Raw genomic sequence first — 19,798 nt, 5'->3', positions numbered from 1 at the left:
ACCAAAACAGAACACATCCTGATTGGAAACAATGGTTGATCTGGCCCACAGATACTAATAACTGTCAAGACAGATTCCTGAACAAAACACAGGGGTTCAAAATGACCAGGCCAGACCCTAGATATCCTCAAAGACATCACCCAGGGATAATAACAACCTACAGTGTGGGCAAATTATGCCTTCAATGGCTACAAACTTCCACACTGGCAGAAATTAAGCAACACCTATCTTTACTTACTGATGGTGCTGACTTGCGTGATTTCGTTATGGGACCACGCAAACAGCGTCAAAAGCGTTTCATAGCAGCCTCTGTATATGCAGCATACAATGAGGCCTGGAAGGTTACTCAAATTGAAACAGCAGAGAGAATACGGGAAATTGACCGTATTAATTTGGAAAAATTACTTTCTGTAGTGGACAATGGGTTAATGACTCTGTCCTCCAGAATCTTTTCTTTGGACAGCATTGTGTCTTCAGCAATCGACATATTATCGCAGGACTTACTGTTATTACAACACGGTCAGTCACAATTGCGTTCTATTGTACAGCTTGGCTGGACGTTACAAAATCTGCGTTCAGGCTATGTGCCTTGGCGTTTAATCAACACAACGTCACTATTCCAAATCTTTAACCTTACTGATAGACAAATCAGTATGGCACAAAAGGGTGCTGATTATACAATCTTGAGCATTGAAAAACTAGAAAGATTACCAGTGACAATGTCAGAACGACCTGTCAGTGAATGGATAATACATGGGATAATAAATATTCCAATCTCAACCTTCAGGTTTCAATACTGCCAAAAATATATACAGGCTGGCATGTACGAGAAATTGGGAAAGGGGTACATTAAAACAACTTGGAACCTGCCCTATTCACATGCATGTGTCAGTAATAAAGGACAGAAAGTGTTTCTTAGTGGCAACAATTGTGCGATGTCACTAAGTGGCACACTTCTGTGTAACGGAATTAGTTTGCATGGAGCCTGTGAAGGGAATTCATACAACCTTTCATGTCACCAGCAAGGCGCACCTGCAACAGAGATAGAACCATTCTTTCAAAGACTCTATAATGGGAGTTACATTCTAATTGTAGACCGCAGATGTTGTAGTCTTATGCCCGGGACTCCTTATCTAGTAACTACGACTGCGAAGGTCAAGTGCTATGGACGCTCTTTGTTCCCCAGCTCCTTCCCAGACAGGGAGGCAAGGGCATGGCCCGATTTGAAAATTACTTCTATTCGAATAGATACTTTAAGCAGAATGAAAACAGTGCTTCTTCAGACGCCTACAAGGCTCTCGTCATCAAAAGAAACGTATGATCTACAAGTCGCAAGGACGACTGCAGAGATACATACATTATTATCAACTAATTCCCCCATACATTTCGCGGAAATCCTGAATGAAATCTTAAATATTTCTGATACCAATGGGGTCTCAAAGGTATTTAAGACAGTATTTTCGATGGCATTAACACCATTCAAAGCCATACTGGGTATTTTTCCAGATTTCGTCCATTCGATTTTTGGCGGACTTCCCCTGATCTTGGGACTAATTGCAGGAATCCTATTCTTAGTCCTTATTTTTCGTTATGGCAACCCATGTCACAGACAAAACTCTTGCGACAAGGGAAGAAACAATCCTAGCCATTGGATACCGGGACCGGATATCAAAAATCCTGGGACTCTCCCGGCTTAGAGACCTGAACATGACTTGGTTTCTATCATTTCGACCAATGTGGCAAAGATGCGTTTTACCTGTATTGAGGTGTCTGCTATGCGGAGAAGAATGCGTGTTAGACACCTGTCTGACGCTACAATCGGATGCGCCAATGGATGCAGAAACATTGTTGAGCCCGATCAAGGTTCATGCTTTGTGCTGCCCTCAAAGGCTACCAATCCTGATGACGGCATTCGTGGAAGCTTCACCACTACGATTGATGGGTAGTGAAGTTCAAGATGAAAGCAGCATCGAACAGGTACGACCTTCTGTCAGCAATGCGAATCAGAATGTCAATGGAGACAATCATGCGCAAGAATGCATGATTACACCTATTTCCGAGTTAGTGGAACTTTCCCAGGAAGCTGTTGACAGTTTTTTCGAAAGCCTAAATGATATGATGTTCTCTCCAGAACAGAAATAGAGACTTTTGAGCAAGCTCGCACACGGCGTTCCCTGAATTCGGCCTTCAACTTAAAAAATAAAGTCACATGAACAATTTTACCTCCAGTTCACGGACAGCAAGTTTTTCAACAGCCCCAAAATATTTTTTCATATTTTTCGGGACACTATCTTCTGCTTAAAGTAAGAACTATTCTTAGAGAACTAAGGTTTCTAAATTTTAGATAGCTTATAGACATTAGATGCCCGCTGGTATGTTCATAAATATTTTATTCTGTGATGGAATGGTCTCGAACTTTTTTTCTGTATTTAAGAGCCATTTCATGTGTAATTCTCATATACCAAATAAGCAATAATGTATACTAATGCGATTACTTTGGCATTATTCTACAGCTTAAGTGCATACAATACATATGACTGCAATTTTTCCGTATATTTGAAAATTTCGAAATGCATTTATGTATTTTGGGGTGGTAAGGTATACACACTACTCTATAGTATGTTGTACTATGTTATACTATGCCTAGATTAGTAAATATGTCCATAGTTAGCGTGGAGTGGGTGTCATGTATTCCTATAGGTTCTGAATCGATCCCCCTATTCCTGACCCTATTCTGGTTAACAAACCAACAAGTTAACTAGCAGTCAGCCCATGAGGCAGAAAATCCCCATGATGCAGATACCGTTATCTGACGCAGTCACACTACGGCACAGGAACGTGTTATCTGATTAGGTCATAACGCTTGCGATCTAATTAGACAAGCGATATTCCTCCAGCCCCTGATAAGGCATACGGAGTTCTCAAAACAAATCAAACCTATGACAACCTGGAAAAACCCTGCGGCCATTGTTTTGATTTCACCGAGAACTTCAGCAAAAGAATGTGCTAACGACCTGGTCGTATGACATCTTTATTGACGTATCTATGTCCATCCTTACGTCAATCTCGACACCTTAAAGGTATAAATATTACCGATATTGCCCTATGCAAACACACGCGTGGTGACGAGACGGAGCAGCCATACTTGCCGAAGCCCAGAGCAGAAGCAGACCCCGCTGGCGCAGCCCCGCCTTCCTGACGCGCTGAGAGACGCGCTGCTTTCTCCTGCCGAGAAATCCAGCCCCGGCGTTTCTGGGTAGCCCTCGCAGGCAGCCTGGAATATCAAGACCAGAGAGAGAGATACCATTCCTCATTCATCCTACCTTCCAGGTACAGAACTGAATAACCCCTCGCAGAGAATTCTTTAGTTATTCACTTGGCAAAAACAAACTTAACTTAAACTGTAACTTTCTATTCCCGCCCACGTATTAGACTTAGGTCAGGTACACGGGGTAGGCGTATTTAGAAACACCAGTTGAGTGAGTTTAGTCAAATGTATATGTGTATGTAATATATTCATTCATTTTAAAACATCTTATGGCTTAGAAACCATATCAATGTTTTTACAGTATTATTTTATACTTCTGCTTTTAATGTATGCACTTTACTTAACTATAAGTATTGCAATAATATCGATCCATTTCTCTTGTATGAGAAAAGAGACTGATCAATAAATAACACCTTTTTATTGAACACGCCCGTCTCTTCCTTTTCTCTACAATCTGATGAGACTAAGAATGCACGTACTGACTGAGTAAAATAAATTGCCTTTTGTTCACACGACTCTCGAGATTTACTCTTGATTAGGGGAGAGCAAAGTTGTCATGTTCTATGGTTGTCAGAAACTAAATCCCTTCTTGTCTAATCAGGAAAGTTAAGTCCTCCTTGAACATTCGAGAAAGTTTCTAGTGAACTCTGAGCTAAGCTGGCAAACCCAAAACTTTAAGTCTAGTATCGACAGTAGTAGACCTAGTTAACGTCTGGTCTAGGCCTTTACTGCTGTAGGTATTATTCCAATGCGCAGAGCCTATTGGGATGATAGGAACTACACTACAGTAGCGATTCATTTCTCTTGTACGAGAAAAGAGACTGATCAATAAATACCATCTTTTATTGAACACGCCCGTCTCTTCCTTTTCTCTACAATCTGGTGAAACTAAGAATGCACTGAACTGACTGAGTAAAATAAGTTGTCTTTTGTTTTCACACGACTCTAGAGATACACTCTTGATTAGGGGAGAGCAAAGTTGTCAAGTTCTATGGTTGTCAGAAACTAAATCCCTTCTTGTCTATCCAGGGAGGTTAAAATCCTCCTTGCCTATTCGAGAAAGTTTCTAGTGAACTCTGAGCTAGCTGGCAAACACAAAACTTTAAGTCTAATATCGTCGGTAGAAGACCTAGTTAACCTCTGCCCTAGGTCTATACTATTGAAGATATTATTCCAATGCGCAGAGCCTATTGGGATAATAGGAACTACACTACATGGCGCCCAACGGTTTGGATAGGCGATAAAATCTAACGTAAGACATTAGAGTAACTCAGTCGTGCTTTTTCACTCAGACCCTTTTCCCCATAATACTCCAAAGACGTCTGGAGTGGGTGAAAGGTTATATCCGCCAAACTTCGTAGGAGGAGACTCCTATGTATGGTTCTTGGTTTATTCAACGTTGAAGGATAACACTGTTCCAAAATATTGTGCATCTAATCTTTGTTTCCATAGAAACCTGATCTGCAAATAAACAAAATAACCTTCCTGTCAGTAAAATGTCAGACAGTGAAGAAGGAAGGGAGACAGCTAGAGTAGCAGCTGAACTCCTAGCAGCTGACAATAGTCTCCTACTGCAAGACCCGGACGCAATACTAATCCCGGTCAACATAAGAAAACTATAACTTTAAAACTTATAGAAAATGGGCTGACACCGAGAGGTGGTACAGTCATATTCGTAATTGAGGTACATGAATATCGGCAGACAGAGGTATTCTATTCATGGATAAACTTTCCATCAGCAAACGCTGTAACAAAGGACTTCCACTATTACAAAATAGAGGAACCTCCGAATGAGTACACTCCTTTCGAGGAGGTGGAAATACCACTCAAATACCAAGAGCACCTGCTCTTGTTTAATGGCGCCCTAAAACATAATAATCACATCACCAGGCTCGGTCCACTAGGTAGACCAGGAGCAACGTGGCCGGTCCTAGCCGGATACACACCACATCCAGACATTGAAGAAATGCCTGCACCAGATCTTTTAGCACAGCTAAAACAACTAATTAAAATACATAGACAATTAGTCCAATATGTAATGCGGACTTCAACAGTCCAACCAGCAATTAAAATTCCACAGCTGACCCCTACTCAGGGGAACACAAATAAAATTACACCACAGAACATACAGTCCTGTCTAGGTAAAGTACCCGCAAAACGGGAACAGATTCCATTCTGGTTAGCACAAAAAATCACTCAAATAGAGGCTGTGTTCCCAGATACCACCTCTGTTGAGAAACACAGGATTCTGACTATCTGTCTTCCAATGGGAATCGCACCACACGTGGAGGATTGTGACACTTGGGGAACAGTCTTTGCTTCCATTTACACAAAAACACATGGTGTACCATCCATGTCAAGTTAACTAGCAGTCAGCCCATGCGGCAGAAAACCCCCATGATGCAGATACCGTTATCTGACGCAGTCACACTACGGCACAGGAACGTGTTATCTGATTAGGTCATAACGCTTGCGATCTAACTAGACAAGCGAGATTCCTCCAGCCCCTGATAAGGCATACGGAGTTCTCTAAACAAATCAAACCTATGACAACCTGGGCAAAACCCTGCGGCCGTTGTTTTGATTTCACCGAGAACTTCAGCAAAAGAATGTGCTAACGAGCAAGTCGTATGACATCCTTGTTGACGTATCTATGTCCATCCTTACATCAATCTCGGCACCTTAAAGGTATAAATATTACCGATATTGCCCTATGCAAACACACGCGGTGGTGACGAGACGGAGCAGCCATACTTGCCGAAGCGAAGAGCAGAGCAGACCCTGCTGGCGCAGCCCCGCCTTCCTGACGCGCTGAGAGACGCGCTGCTTTCTCCTGCCGAGAAATCCAGCACCGGCGCTTCTGGGTAGCCCTCGCAGGCAGCCTGGAATATCGAGACCAGAGAGAGAGATACCATCCCTCATTCATCCTAACTTCCAGGTACAGAACTGAATAACCCCTCACAGAGAATTCTTTAGTTAGTCACTTGGCAAAAGCAAACTTAACTTAAACTCTAACTTTCTATTCCCGCCCACGTATTAGGCTTAGGTCAGGTACACGGGGTAGGCGTATTTAGAAACACCAGTTGAGTACGTTTAGTCAAATGTATATGTGTATGTAATATATTTTAATCATTTTAAAACATCATATGGCTTAGAAACCATATCAATGTTTTTACAGTATTATTTTATACTATTACTTTTAATGTATGCACTTTACTTAACTATAAGTATTGTAATAATATCGATCCATTTCTCTTGTATGAGAAAAGAGACTGATCAATAAATAACACCTTTTTATTGAACACGCCCGTCTCTTCCTTTTATCTACAATCTGATGAGACTAAGAATGCACGTACTGACTGAGTAAAATAATTTGCCTTTTGTTCACACGACTCTCGAGATATACTCTTGATTAGGGGAGAGCAAAGTTGTCATGTTCTATGGTTGTCAGAAACTAAATCCCTTCTTGTCTAATCAGGGAAGTTAAGTCCTTCCTGAACATTCGAGAAAGTTTCTAGTGAACTCTGAGCTAGCTGGCAAACCCAAAACTTTAAGTCTAATATCGACAGTAGTAGACCTAGTTAACGTCTGGTCTAGGCCTTTACTATTGAAGGTATTATTCCAATGCGCAGAGCCTATTGGGATAATAGGAACTACACTACATGGCGCCCAACGTGTTTGGAAAGGGCAATAAAACTAACGTAAGACATTTAGAGTAACTCAGTCGTGCTTTCTCACTCAGACCCCTTTTTCCCCATAATACTCCAAAGACGTCTGGAGTGGGTGAAAGGTTATATCCGCCAGACCTCGCAGGGGGGAACTCCTATGTATGGTTCTTGGTTTAGTCAACGTTGAAGGATACACGGTTCCAAAATATTGTGCATCTAATCTTTGTTTCCATAAGAAACCTGATCTGCAAACAAATAAAATAACCTTCCTGATGGTAAAATGGCAGAGAGTGATGATGAAAGAGAGGCAGTTAGATTAGCAACTGAACTCGCAGCAGCTGATGCTACCATGCAGGAAGCAGACCAGGATATAATACTGATCCCGGTCATCAAAAGGAAATCTATAGCCATAAAACTTATAGTAAATGGACTGACACCTAGAGGTGGCACAGTCATATTCGTAATCGAGGCACACGAATATCGGCAGACAGAGGTATACTATTCATGGATACATTTTCCAGCAGCAAATCCTGTAACAAAGTACTTCCACTATTACAAAATAGAGGAACCTCCTGATATTTACACTCCTTTCGAGGAGGTGGAAGTACCACTCAAATTTCAAGAGCACCTGCTCTTATTTGATGGCGCCCTAAAACATAATAATCACATCACCAGGCTCAGTCCTTTAGGTAGACCAGGAGCAACGTGGCCGGTCCTAGCCGGATACACACCACATCCAGACATCAACGGGATGTCTGCAGCAGACCTGTTAAAACAGCTAAAGCAATTAATAAAAATTCATAGACAATTAGTCCAGTATGTGATGCGGACTTCAACAATTCAGCCAGCGATTAAACTCCCACAGCTGACCCCTCACCAGGGGAACACAAATAAAATTACACCACAGAACATCCAGTCCTGCCTAGGTAAAGTACCAGCTAAAAGGGAACAAATACCATTCTGGTTGGCACAAAAAATCACCCAAATAGAGGCGGTGTTTCCTGACACCACCCCGTTAGAAAAACACAGGATTCTGACTATCTGTCTTCCAATGGGAATCGCACCACACATTGAGGACTGTGACACTTGGGGTACAGTCTTTGCTTCCATCTACACAAAAACGCACAGTGTTCCATCCATTTCGGTAATACCAGATGTGCTAAAACAAATTCAAGACGAATACGGTCCAGAACCCGCTTTAACTCTTGGTATGAAATTACTAAAAGACTTCAAGCAGGTCTCGGCTATATTATTAGCCAACATAAAGGGAGAAGCAGCAAACGTGGCGATCCGCCAGAGGTTAAAAGAGACAGATATAGCAGACCAACCAGCTGAAATTGCCAGAATCATAGAAAAATCCTATGAGGAACTAGGTAGAGATAGTTTAGGTGGAATACCAGTAAAACCACAACTGATTGAAAGTCCAGAAAAATTATTTTTTAATAATAATTCAACATCACCAAAAAAGAACTGGGATGGAAACAAACAATCCAATCCTAAAGAAAAGAAATTCCAGTCCCGAGGAAGGTCTCCTAGGCGAAGAGAAAAATCTCCGAACCAAAGACAAAGGTCACCCCAAAGTGACCCCTCTGGGAAAAGATATAACCTTAGAAATAGGGATAATATAAAAAAAGCCTGATAGATATCAAGACATTGATACCCGTCCCTCTCAATCTTTTCAGACTTCCTCGCAGAAATCGGAAAGAAGAGGACGATCAGAACAAAGAGAAGAGCACGCCAAGTCCAAAGACAAGGAACCTGCTCAGCTAAAAAAGAAATTACAATTTCCAAAGAAGAAGGTAGCCAGCATTAAAATAGTTAACAATGCCGAGAATTCTGAGGACACAACTGAAAAACGGAGAATGGGCTCAGACAATGCTAGACAGCGCAGCAGAAGTGAGCAGATATTTGTCTGCATTCTCAATAAATGGCACTCAAAAACAATTCTGTCGGTTAGCCCAGGGGTACAAGAACAGCCCGGGGGTATTCTCAGCGAGAGTAACAGAATTACTACAACTATATGATGATGAAGCATTATCTTATGTCGATGACATATACTTAACAGATGATGACTTGGATACTCACTTGAAGAGAGTGAACACCATAATACTTGGGTTCTAGAGTTTGTCAGGGATTGCCCTCATGGCGAAGAAGTAATTATGCCTGCCTTCTCAAGTCATATCCCAATTCATAAAAAATACACACTTGCTAGAAAGTGGGCAGTAGCTCTAGCTCCTGCTTTATATAAAAACCACGTAGGATGGGATGAGGACTCACCTCCTCACAAAATCCAGTTAAAATCACAACCTACTGCACAAAGGCAGTACCCAATTAAGCAGGAAGCTAAAAAACAGGTAAAAAACAGGTAAAAGAAATACTAGATCAGCTAGAATACCAGGGGGTGATTGAAACTTGCACCTCACAAATGAACAATCCTTTGTTTCCGGTCTCCAAACCAGACAATTCATATCGTCTAGTTTTGGATTACCGACACCTTAACACATGTTGCAAAACTTTTCCAGTGCAAAACTCGCATAGTGCTGCACTAATGAATAACATAGTGCGCAAAAAATACAAAACAACATTAGACATCTCTAATGGATTCTTTTGTCAAAACATAGCACCAGAGAGCAGATATTTGTCTGCATTCTCAATAAATGGCCCTCAAAAACAATTCTGTCGGTTAGCCCAGGGGTACAAGAACAGCCCGGGAGTATTCTCAGCGAGAGTAACAGAATTACTACAAATATATGATGATGAAGCATTATCTTATGTCGACGACATTTACTTAACAGATGATGACTTGGAGACTCACTTGAAGAGAGTGAACACCATAATACTTGGGTTCGCAGCAGAGGGTTACAAATTCAACTTTAAAAAATCCAGAATTGCCCATCTGACAGTCCTGTTCCTAGGATATGAATTATCAAGTGAAGGCAAAAGCCTGGCTGACAATTTCCTAGAGAAATGTGACGTAATCCAAGCACCTAGAACACTAAAAAACCTACAGTCAATTCTAGGCTTCCTAAATTTCGGAAGAACATACATTGCAAATTACGCAGAAAGGGTCAAACCCCTTTATGATCTGATAAAACCAGATTTCAAAAGAACTAATTGGACTCAAATACACACAGAAATTTTGAGATCCCTACAAACAGACATGCTAATTAAAACAAAATTAGAAACACGTGATAACACACGCAATCTTGTGATTCGAGTCATCCCAGGAAGATGCGGATTCACATACCTGACCTCTAATGAGGGAGAAAAGGTACCAATTGCATTCAAATCACACTTGTACACAGAAGCTGAAAAGAAATTCAGCATTGAGGAAAAAATTGTTCATGCAGTTCAAACCGCAATAGCTAGAGAAAAAGATCAAGCAGACGGTAGACACATCACAGTCAGAACAGCGGAACCAGCTTTTGAGGCATTAAATGTAATTTACCAACAACAACATTGAATCCGGAATGGATACAATGGGTGAATTCAATCACAACTGACAAAGTATACTACTACTTTGATCCAGAGCTAGAAGAATTAAAAAATCTAGAATATGAAAGAACATTCCCTCTGCCAATCGACATTCTGCCTTTACGACATTACGCCTGTGTAATTTACACAGACGGACATGCTCAACCCCCCGTTTGGGGAGAACAAGCATACAACCCCACATGTGGGATTACAAAAGAAGTGTGGCGCGGAGGTAAACTAAGACCTCTATTAACAAAAACACACTCAGTTGAAACTTATTCAGAACAACAGACTGAAATAATAGCATTGAAAATGGCGCTAGATAATGCGGATCGCGAATTCCCGACACTTATAGTGTCAGATTCATATTACTGCGTCAAATCATATAACAAGGATTTGCAGACATGGATTCAAAACGATTACAAAGATGACACAGATGCAACAATAAAGCAGAAACTGCTTTGGGAACAAATAGTTCTTTTACAAAAAGAACTACCAAAGACTCACGTGACACACTCACTGAGTCATCAGCGTGATGGCGTTCACGTTGCAGGGAATTCATTGGCTGAAACAGCCACAGCGGCAGCCACTAAATCGGCTCCCGTAGTTCGAAAAAAGCGTACATTAAAATACATTGACGGTGAAACAGTGCTGGCGGTGAAAACGTCATTAAAAGGCGACTGCTCAGCGTTACCGATCAACGATCCACTCAATTACACATACATAATCGATGCAAACTCCGTCCCTTTTGCTCGAATCCCTGGAGTGGGGGATAGAGTGATTCCAAACATGGACAGGAGAAACTTGTTAATCGCAGACGCACATATGGGCGAGGGTCTTGGACACCTCAAAATAAAAGATTCTCTGGAAGAATTACAATCAAGGTACTGGTGGCCAGGCATGAGCCTACATCACACCGTGTTTGTAAAAAACTGCCCGAACTGCAACAGGGATCGCAGTGGTGAGAGAAACGGTGTAATACCGTGGAGTCTCACTCCAGATAATATCCCCATTAAAAAACAAGGCTTGCGATTAACATATACAGGCTAGTTTCCACTTATAATGTAGATCACCAGCACTCGGCTGACGTCTGGACTGTTATACAAAGATTTGCGAGTCTAAATGGCATATACGCTAAGAGCATGCTACGTTTGACCATTGTTTTCACTCTAGCCCTCCAGCCTGAGGGGAAACATGACCAAATGAGTATAGCCCAGCGGGAATCTTCTCACTTCCTTCCTGAGGGTACGGGATGGTGTAAAGAAAAAACCAAGGCATAAAGCAATCTATAACGGAAAGGATATTAGGTTCGGGAGCTGGGTGGGTCAAACATCTAATAAGTGTCCAACGTAGTCTTAATAACTTGCCAAGAAATTCTCTGAAGGGATTCAGTCCGTACGAATTATTATTTGGAACTAGGATGTTGATCTCTGACCTTGACAGTCAGACTTCAGTGGTGAAAGAAAAAAGCTTTGATATCAAAGACCGTTTGGCTATTTTGCAGGACTTAAACAAAACAAGAAAAGACCTGAGCAACATAAAGTTGAAACAACAGCCAACAACCACTGAAGAACCACCACCTGTCCCAGCAAGACCTGTCTGGATTCCAAAAGTCGGGGATCTAGTCAGGGAGAAGATCGTGGTAAAGAAGGAATTTGGGCCTTCTTACAGAAAAGCAGTTCCTGTCTTGTCTGTCAACGGGACAAGATCAGTTGTACTACCACCGCTTGCTGGTAAAAAGGAGAACCGAGTTGTATCCATCGACCTGGTAAAACTACAATCATTTGGCCGATAACAAATAGTAGGCCAAGTGGACTCCCAATAAGTAGCAGAACACCAAGGTTTGCTACCAGTACAGAGGTCCTAACAAAGAGGCTGATCACATTCGAAACGCCTACAGAAGAACAACAAGGACTATGCAACAATGCAATAGAACTTAGACCTCTGAAAACCCAAATAAAAACATTTAGCAGAGACACACCAATCTATAATGAAGTACCAAGTGAAAATGCAAGAAACAGTAATCCTGAAGCAATTGGAACAATTGACAGAACTGCATCCGGCTACTTCATAAACTTCGATGATTCCTCTGAAGGCTTCAGTGAATCAAAGACACAGCCATCATCAAAAACCTTTAAAGACAAAGCTAAAGAACTTTTGAAACAACTGAAAGAAACATATCTGATTTCTCCATGGATTGAATTTTGGGTGGGTTTTGGTGCATTTATCCTCATACTTTGGCTCATCATGGTACTAACTTTGGGCCGCTTCATTGAGGGAAAATATGCTAAAATGGACACAGCAAGTCAGAAAATCAACTTGATCCTCAAACCGCACACATCTTCACACGTCGAGAAAAGAGAACTTTCTTCAGTCAACTTCACAGCCAATCCGATACCGGGTGGGGTAGCCTGGGACAACACTGACTACGAAATATATGGTCCGGTCGAAATCCTGAAATATCCACACCAAATTAAGATCTCATTGAGTGACTTTGCAAAACCAAGCTCATTTGCTGATGATTGGGACTTCGAAAGCATTAATAATATGATGTCTGACTTAGTAATGTCTGCTAAATTTACCAAACATGATTATTTGCAGGGTTCTACAAATTATGATAGTATGTACTGTTATAACCACTATGGTAACCATTTTATTCATAGATCTGCACAACCTAGAAATGTTTTAAATTATAATCAATGGGAACATTGTGCAACTCCTCCGAAAGGAAGCTCAAGAACCTTCTATGACAAATATTCATACTTTTCAGGTTTTAACACAAGTAATGCTGAAGCATTTTATTTCAAATTGTCAAATAAGACAGGAACTAAGACCATGATAACAAACACAAAATTGATATATTCAGACTCATTCTTTGAAAAAATGAATACTTTTGGTTTTGATTATTGGGACAAAAATGTTGAATTGAAAAGTGTTTGGGGTACAAAAGAATGGCAAGTACAGGGAATAGAATATTTGTTTAGAGCCTGCATGATCCCAGAACAAATCATATTTTTAAATGACACTGTTCAACAAACCACCTGTCTGGGCTTAGCCAAAATCAAAGACTTAAATAAACCGTCTATTCCAAAGCCAACAATGTTCAGCAATACCTCTACAGATGAGGAGATAGACGTAAATTATGTATTAAACCAAAACAGAACACATCCTGATTGGAAACAGTGGTTGATCTGGCCCACATATACTAATAACTGTCAAGACAGATTCCTGAACAAAACACAGGGGTTCAAAATGACCAGGCCAGACCCTAGATATCCTCAAAGACATCACCCAGGGATAATAACCACCTACAGTGTGGGCAAATTATGCCTTCAATGGCTACAAACTTCCACACTGACAGAAATTAAGCAACACCTAACTTTACTTACTGATGGTGCTGACCTGCGTGATTTCATAATGGGACCACGCAAACAGCGTCAAAAGCGTTTCATAGCAGCCTCTGTATATGCAGCATACAATGAGGCCTGGAAGGTTACTCAAATTGAAACAGCAGAAAGAATACGGGAAATTGACCGTATTAATTTGGAAAAATCACTTTCTGTAGTGGACAATGGGTTAATGACTCTGTCCTCCAGAATATTTTCTTTGGACAGCATTGTGTCTTCAGCAATCGACATATTATCGCAAGACTTACTGTTGCTACAACACGGTCAGTCTCAATTGCGTTCTATTGTACAGCTTGGCTGGACGTTACAAAATCTGCGTTCAGGCTATGTGCCTTGGCGTTTAATCAACACAACGTCACTATTCCAAATCTTTAACCTTACTGATAGACAAATCAGTATGGCACAAAAGGGTGCTGATTATACAATCTTGAGCATTGAAAAACTCGAAAGATTACCAGTGACAATGTCAGAACGACCTGTCAGTGAATGGATAATACATGGGATAATAAATATTCCAATCTCAACCTTCAGGTTTCAATACTGCCAAAAATATATACAGGCTGGCATGTACGAGAAATTGGGAAAGGGGTACATCAAAACAACATGGAACCTGCCCTATTCACATGCATGTGTCAGTAATAAAGGACAGAAAGTGTTTCTTAGTGGCAATAATTGTGCGATGTCGCTAAGCGGCACACTTCTGTGTAACGGAATTAGTTTGCATGGAGCCTGTGAAGGGAATTCATACAACCTTTCATGTCACCAGCAAGGCGCACCTGCAACAGAAATAGAACCATTCTTTCAAAGACTCTATAATGGGAGTTACATTCTAATTGTAGATCGCAGATGTTGTAGTCTTATGCCCGGGACTCCTTATCTTGTAACTACGACTGCGAAGGTCAAGTGCTGTGGACGCTCATTGTTCCCCAGCTCCTTTCCAGACAGGGAGGCAAGGGCATGGCCCAATTTGAAAATTACTTCTATTCGAATAGATACTTTAAGCAGAATGAAAACAGTGCTTCTTCAGACGCCTACTAGGCTCACGTCATCAAAAGAAACGTATGATCTCCAAGTCGCAAGGACGACTGCAGAGATACATTCATTGTTATCAACTAATTCCCCCATACATTTCGCAGAAATCCTGAATGAAATCTTAAATATTTCTGATACCAGTGGGGTCTCAAAGGTATTTAAGACAGTATTTTCGATGGCATTAACACCATTCAAAGCCATACTGGGTATTTTTCCAGATTTCGTCCATTCGATTTTTGGCGGACTTCCCCTCATTTTGGGACTAATCGCAGGAATCCTATTCTTAGTCCTTATTTTTCGTTATGGCAACCCATGTCACAGACAAAACTCTTGCGACAAGGGAAGAAACAATCCTAGCCATTGGATACCGGGACCGGATATCAAAAATCCTGGGACTCTCCCGGCTTAGAGACCTGAACATGACTTGGTTTCTATCATTTCGACCAATGTGGCAAAGATGTGTTTTACCTGTATTAAGGTGTCTGCTATGCGGAGAACAATGCGTGTTAGACGCCTGTCTGACGCTACAATCGCATGCGCCAATGGATGCAGAAACATTGTTGAGCCCGGTCAAGGTTCATGCTTTGTGCTGCCCTCAAAGGCTGCCAATCCTGATGACGGCATTCGTGGAGGCTTCACCACTACGATTGATGGGTAGTGAAGTTCAAGATGAAAGCAGCATCGAACAGGTACGACCTTCTGTCAGTAATGCGAATCAGAATGTCAATGGAGACAATCATGCGCAAGAATGCATGGTTACTCCTATTTCCGAGTTAGTGGAACTTTCCCAGGAAGCTGTTGACAGTTTTTTCGAAAGCCTAAATGATATGATGTTCTCTCCAGAGCAGAAATAGAGACTTTTGAGCAAGCTCGCACACAGCGTTCCCTGAATTCGGCCTTCAACTTTAAAAATAAAGTCACATGAACAATTTTCCCTCCAGTTCACGGACAGCAATTTTTTCAAAAACCCCAAAATATTTTTGCATATTTTTCGGGACACTATCTTCTGCTTAAAGTAAGAACTATTCTTAAAGAACTAAGATTTCTAAATTTTAGATAGCTTATAGACATTAGCTGCCCGCTGGTATGTTCATTGTTATTATATTATGTGATGGAATGGTCTCGAACTTTTTTTCTGTATTAAGAGCCATTTCATGTGTAAATTCTCATATACCGAATAAGCAATAATGTATACAAATGCGTGATTACTTTAGCATTATTCTACAGCTTGAGTGCATACAATACATATGACTGCAATTTTCCGTATATTTGAAAATTTCAAAATGCATTTATGTATTTTGGGGTGGTAAGGTATACACAATACTCTATAGTATGTTGTACTATGTTTTACTATGCATAGATTAGTAAATATGGCCATAGTTAGCGTGGAGTGGGTGTGATGTATTCCTATAGGTTCTGAATCGATCCCCCTATTCCTGACCCTATTCTGGTTAAACAAACCAACAAGTTAACTAGCAGTCAGCCCATGAGGCAGAAAACCCCCATGATGCAGATACCGTTATCTGACGCAGTCACACTACGGCACAGGAACGTGTTATCTGATTAGGTCATAACGCTTGCGATCTAATTAGACAAGCGAGATTCCTCCAGCCCCTGATAAGGCATACGGAGTTCTCTAAACAAATCAAACCTATGACAACCTGGGCAAAACCCTGCGGCCATTGTTTTGATTTCACCGAGAACTTCAGCAAAAGAATGTGCTAACGAGCAAGTCGTATGACATCCTTATTGACGTATCTATGTCCATCCTTACGTCAATCTCGGCACCTTAAAGGTATAAATATTACCGATATTGCCCTATGCAAACACACGCGGTGGTGACGAGACGGAGCAGCCATACTTGCCGAAGCGAAGAGCAGAGCAGACCCCGCTGGCGCAGCCCCGCCTTCCTGACGCGCTGAGAGACGCGCTGCTTTCTCCTGCCGAGAAATCCAGCACCGGCGCTTCTGGGTAGCCCTCGCAGGCAGCCTGGAATATCGAGACCAGAGAGAGAGATACCATCCCTCATTCATCCTAACTTCCAGGTACAGAACTGAATAACCCCTCACAGAGAATTCTTTAGTTAGTCACTTGGCAAAAACAAACTTAACTTAAACTCTAACTTTCTATTCCCGCCCACGTATTAGGCTTAGGTCAGGTACACGGGGTAGGCGTATTTAGAAACACCAGTTGAGTACGTTTAGTCAAATGTATATGTGTATGTAATATATTTTAATCATTTTAAAACATCATATGGCTTAGAAACCATATCAATGTTTTTACAGTATTATTTTATACTATTACTTTTAATGTATGCACTTTACTTAACTATAAGTATTGTAATAATATCGATCCATTTCTCTTGTATGAGAAAAGAGACTGATCAATAAATAACATCTTTTTATTGAACACGCCCGTCTCTTCCTTTTCTCTACAATCTGATGAGACTAAGAATGCACGTACTGACTGAGTAAAATAATTTGCCTTTTGTTCACACGACTCTCGAGATATACTCTTGATTAGGGGAGAGCAAAGTTGTCATGTTCTATGGTTGTCAGAAACTAAATCCCTTCTTGTCTAATCAGGGAAGTTAAGTCCTTCCTGAACATTCGAGAAAGTTTCTAGTGAACTCTGAGCTAGCTGGCAAACCCAAAACTTTAAGTCTAATATCGACAGTAGTAGACCTAGTTAACGTCTGGTCTAGGCCTTTACTATTGAAGGTATTATTCCAATGCGCAGAGCCTATTGGGATAATAGGAACTACACTACAAACCACCTGGGTGGGGAGAACAAGCGTACAACCCCACATGTGAAATTACAAAAAAAGTATGGCGTGGAGGAAAACTGAGACCTCTATTAATAAAAACACACTCAGTAGAAACTAATTCAGAACAACAGACTGAAATAATAACATTGAAAATGGCGCTAGATAATGCCGATCGCGAATTCCCGACACTTATAGTGTCCGATTCGTATTACTGCGTCAAATCATACAATAACGATTTGCAGACATGGATTCAGAATGGTTACAAAGATGACACAGGTGCCACAATAAAGCAGACAGCGCTTTGGGAACAAGTAGTTCTTTTAAAGAAAGAACTACCAAAAACTCACGTGATACATTCAGTGAGTAACCAGCGTGATGGCGTTCACGTTGCAGGGAATTCATTGGCTAAGACAGCCACAGCAGTAGCAACTAAACCGGCTTCCATAACTACAAAAAAGCGTACAGTAAAAAACATTGACGGTGAAACAGTGCTGGCGGTGAAAACGTCATCAAAGGGCGACTGCTCAGCGCTACCGATCAATTACCCACTCAACTATACATACATAATCGATGCAAACTCCGTTCCTTTTGCTCGAATCCCTGGAGTGGGGGATGGAGTAATTCCAAACATGGATAGGAGAAGCTTGTTAATAGCGGACGCACACATGGGTGAGGGTCTTAGTCACCTCAAGCTTAAAGATTCTCTGGAAGAATTACAATCAGTGTACTGGTGGCCAGGCATGAGCCTGCATCACCACATTTTTGTAAAAAACTGCCCAGACTGCAACAGAGATCGCAGCGGCGAGAGAAACGGTGTATTACCATGGCGTTTCACTCCAAAAGGGCTAGACAATAATCAATAAAACCAACAAACAGAATATAAAAAAAAAAAAGCATCAGATTAACACAAAAAGACTAAGTTTCACTTATAATGTAGACCCCAGCGCTCGGCTGACGTCTGAACTGTTATAAAAAGATTTGCGAGTCTATAATGGCATATACGCTAGGAGAATGCTACGTTTGGACCAATATTTTCCCCTTTAACCCTCAAGCTTCTGGGGAGGTATGGCCAAATGAGCATTGCATAGCGGGACTCTTCTCACTTCCTTCCTGAGGGATACGGGATGGTGTAAAGAAAAAACCAAGGCATAGAGCAATCTATACCAGCAAAGGTATTAGGTTCGGGAGCTGGGTGGGTCAAACATCTAATAAGTGTCCAACGTAGTCTAAATAACCTGCCAAGAGATTCTCTGAGGGGATTCAGTCCGTACGAACTATTTTTCGGGACTAGAATGATGATCCAAGATCTTGACAGTCAGACTTCAGTGGTTAAAGACAAAAGCTTTGATATCAAAGATCGTTTGGCTATTTTGCAGGACTTAAACGAAACAAGAAAAGACCTGAGCAACATAAAGTTGAAACAACAGCCAACAACCACTGAAGAGAAACCACCTGTCCCAGCAAGACCTGTCTGGATTCCAAAAGTCGGGGATCTAGTCAGAGAGAAGATCGCGGTAAAGAAGGAATTTGGGCCTTCTTACAGGAAAGCAGTTCCTGTCTTGTCTATCAACGGGACAAGATCAGTAGTACTACCGCCCCTTGCTGGTAAAAAGGAGAACAGAGTTGTATCCATCGACCTGGTAAAACCACAATCATGTGGCCGATAACAAACAGTAGGCCAAGTGGACTCCGAAGAAGTAGCAGAACACCGATGTTTGCTACAAATCCAGAGGTTCAAACTAAGAGGCTAATCACATTCGAAATGCCCACAGAACATCAACAAGGAGTATGCAACAAAGCAATGGAACTTGAACCTCTAAAAACCCAAATAAAAACATTTAGTCGAGACACACCAACCTACAATGAAGTAACATATGAGTATGCTGATAAAACAAAGGAAACTTCTAGCACAAAAAGTAATCCAGAAGCCATTGGAACAATTGACAGAACAGCATCCGGCTACTTCATCAACTTCAATGATTCATCTGAAGATCTGAGTGAATCTAAGAAACAGCCATCAACAAAAATTTTTAAAGATAAAGCTAAGGAACTTTCTCAACAGCTGAAAGAAACCTATCTGATTTCTCCATGGATTGAATTTTGGGTGGCCTTAGGTGCATTTATCCTCATACTTTGGCTCATCATGGTACTATGCTTGGGACATTTCATTGAAGGAAAATAT

General features: G+C 41.2%; 1 pseudogene; it reads right to left on the bottom strand.

Annotated features, from left to right (window-relative positions):
* LOC144769053 (uncharacterized) overlaps positions 1–19,798 on the bottom strand; it is a 45,462-nt pseudogene that overhangs the window by 21,539 nt on the left and 4,125 nt on the right.

Source organism: Lissotriton helveticus, chromosome 7 (genome assembly GCF_964261635.1).
Source record: "Lissotriton helveticus chromosome 7, aLisHel1.1, whole genome shotgun sequence".
NCBI lineage: Eukaryota > Metazoa > Chordata > Amphibia > Caudata > Salamandridae > Lissotriton > Lissotriton helveticus.
This window is presented reverse-complemented; position numbering and strand designations above follow the sequence as displayed.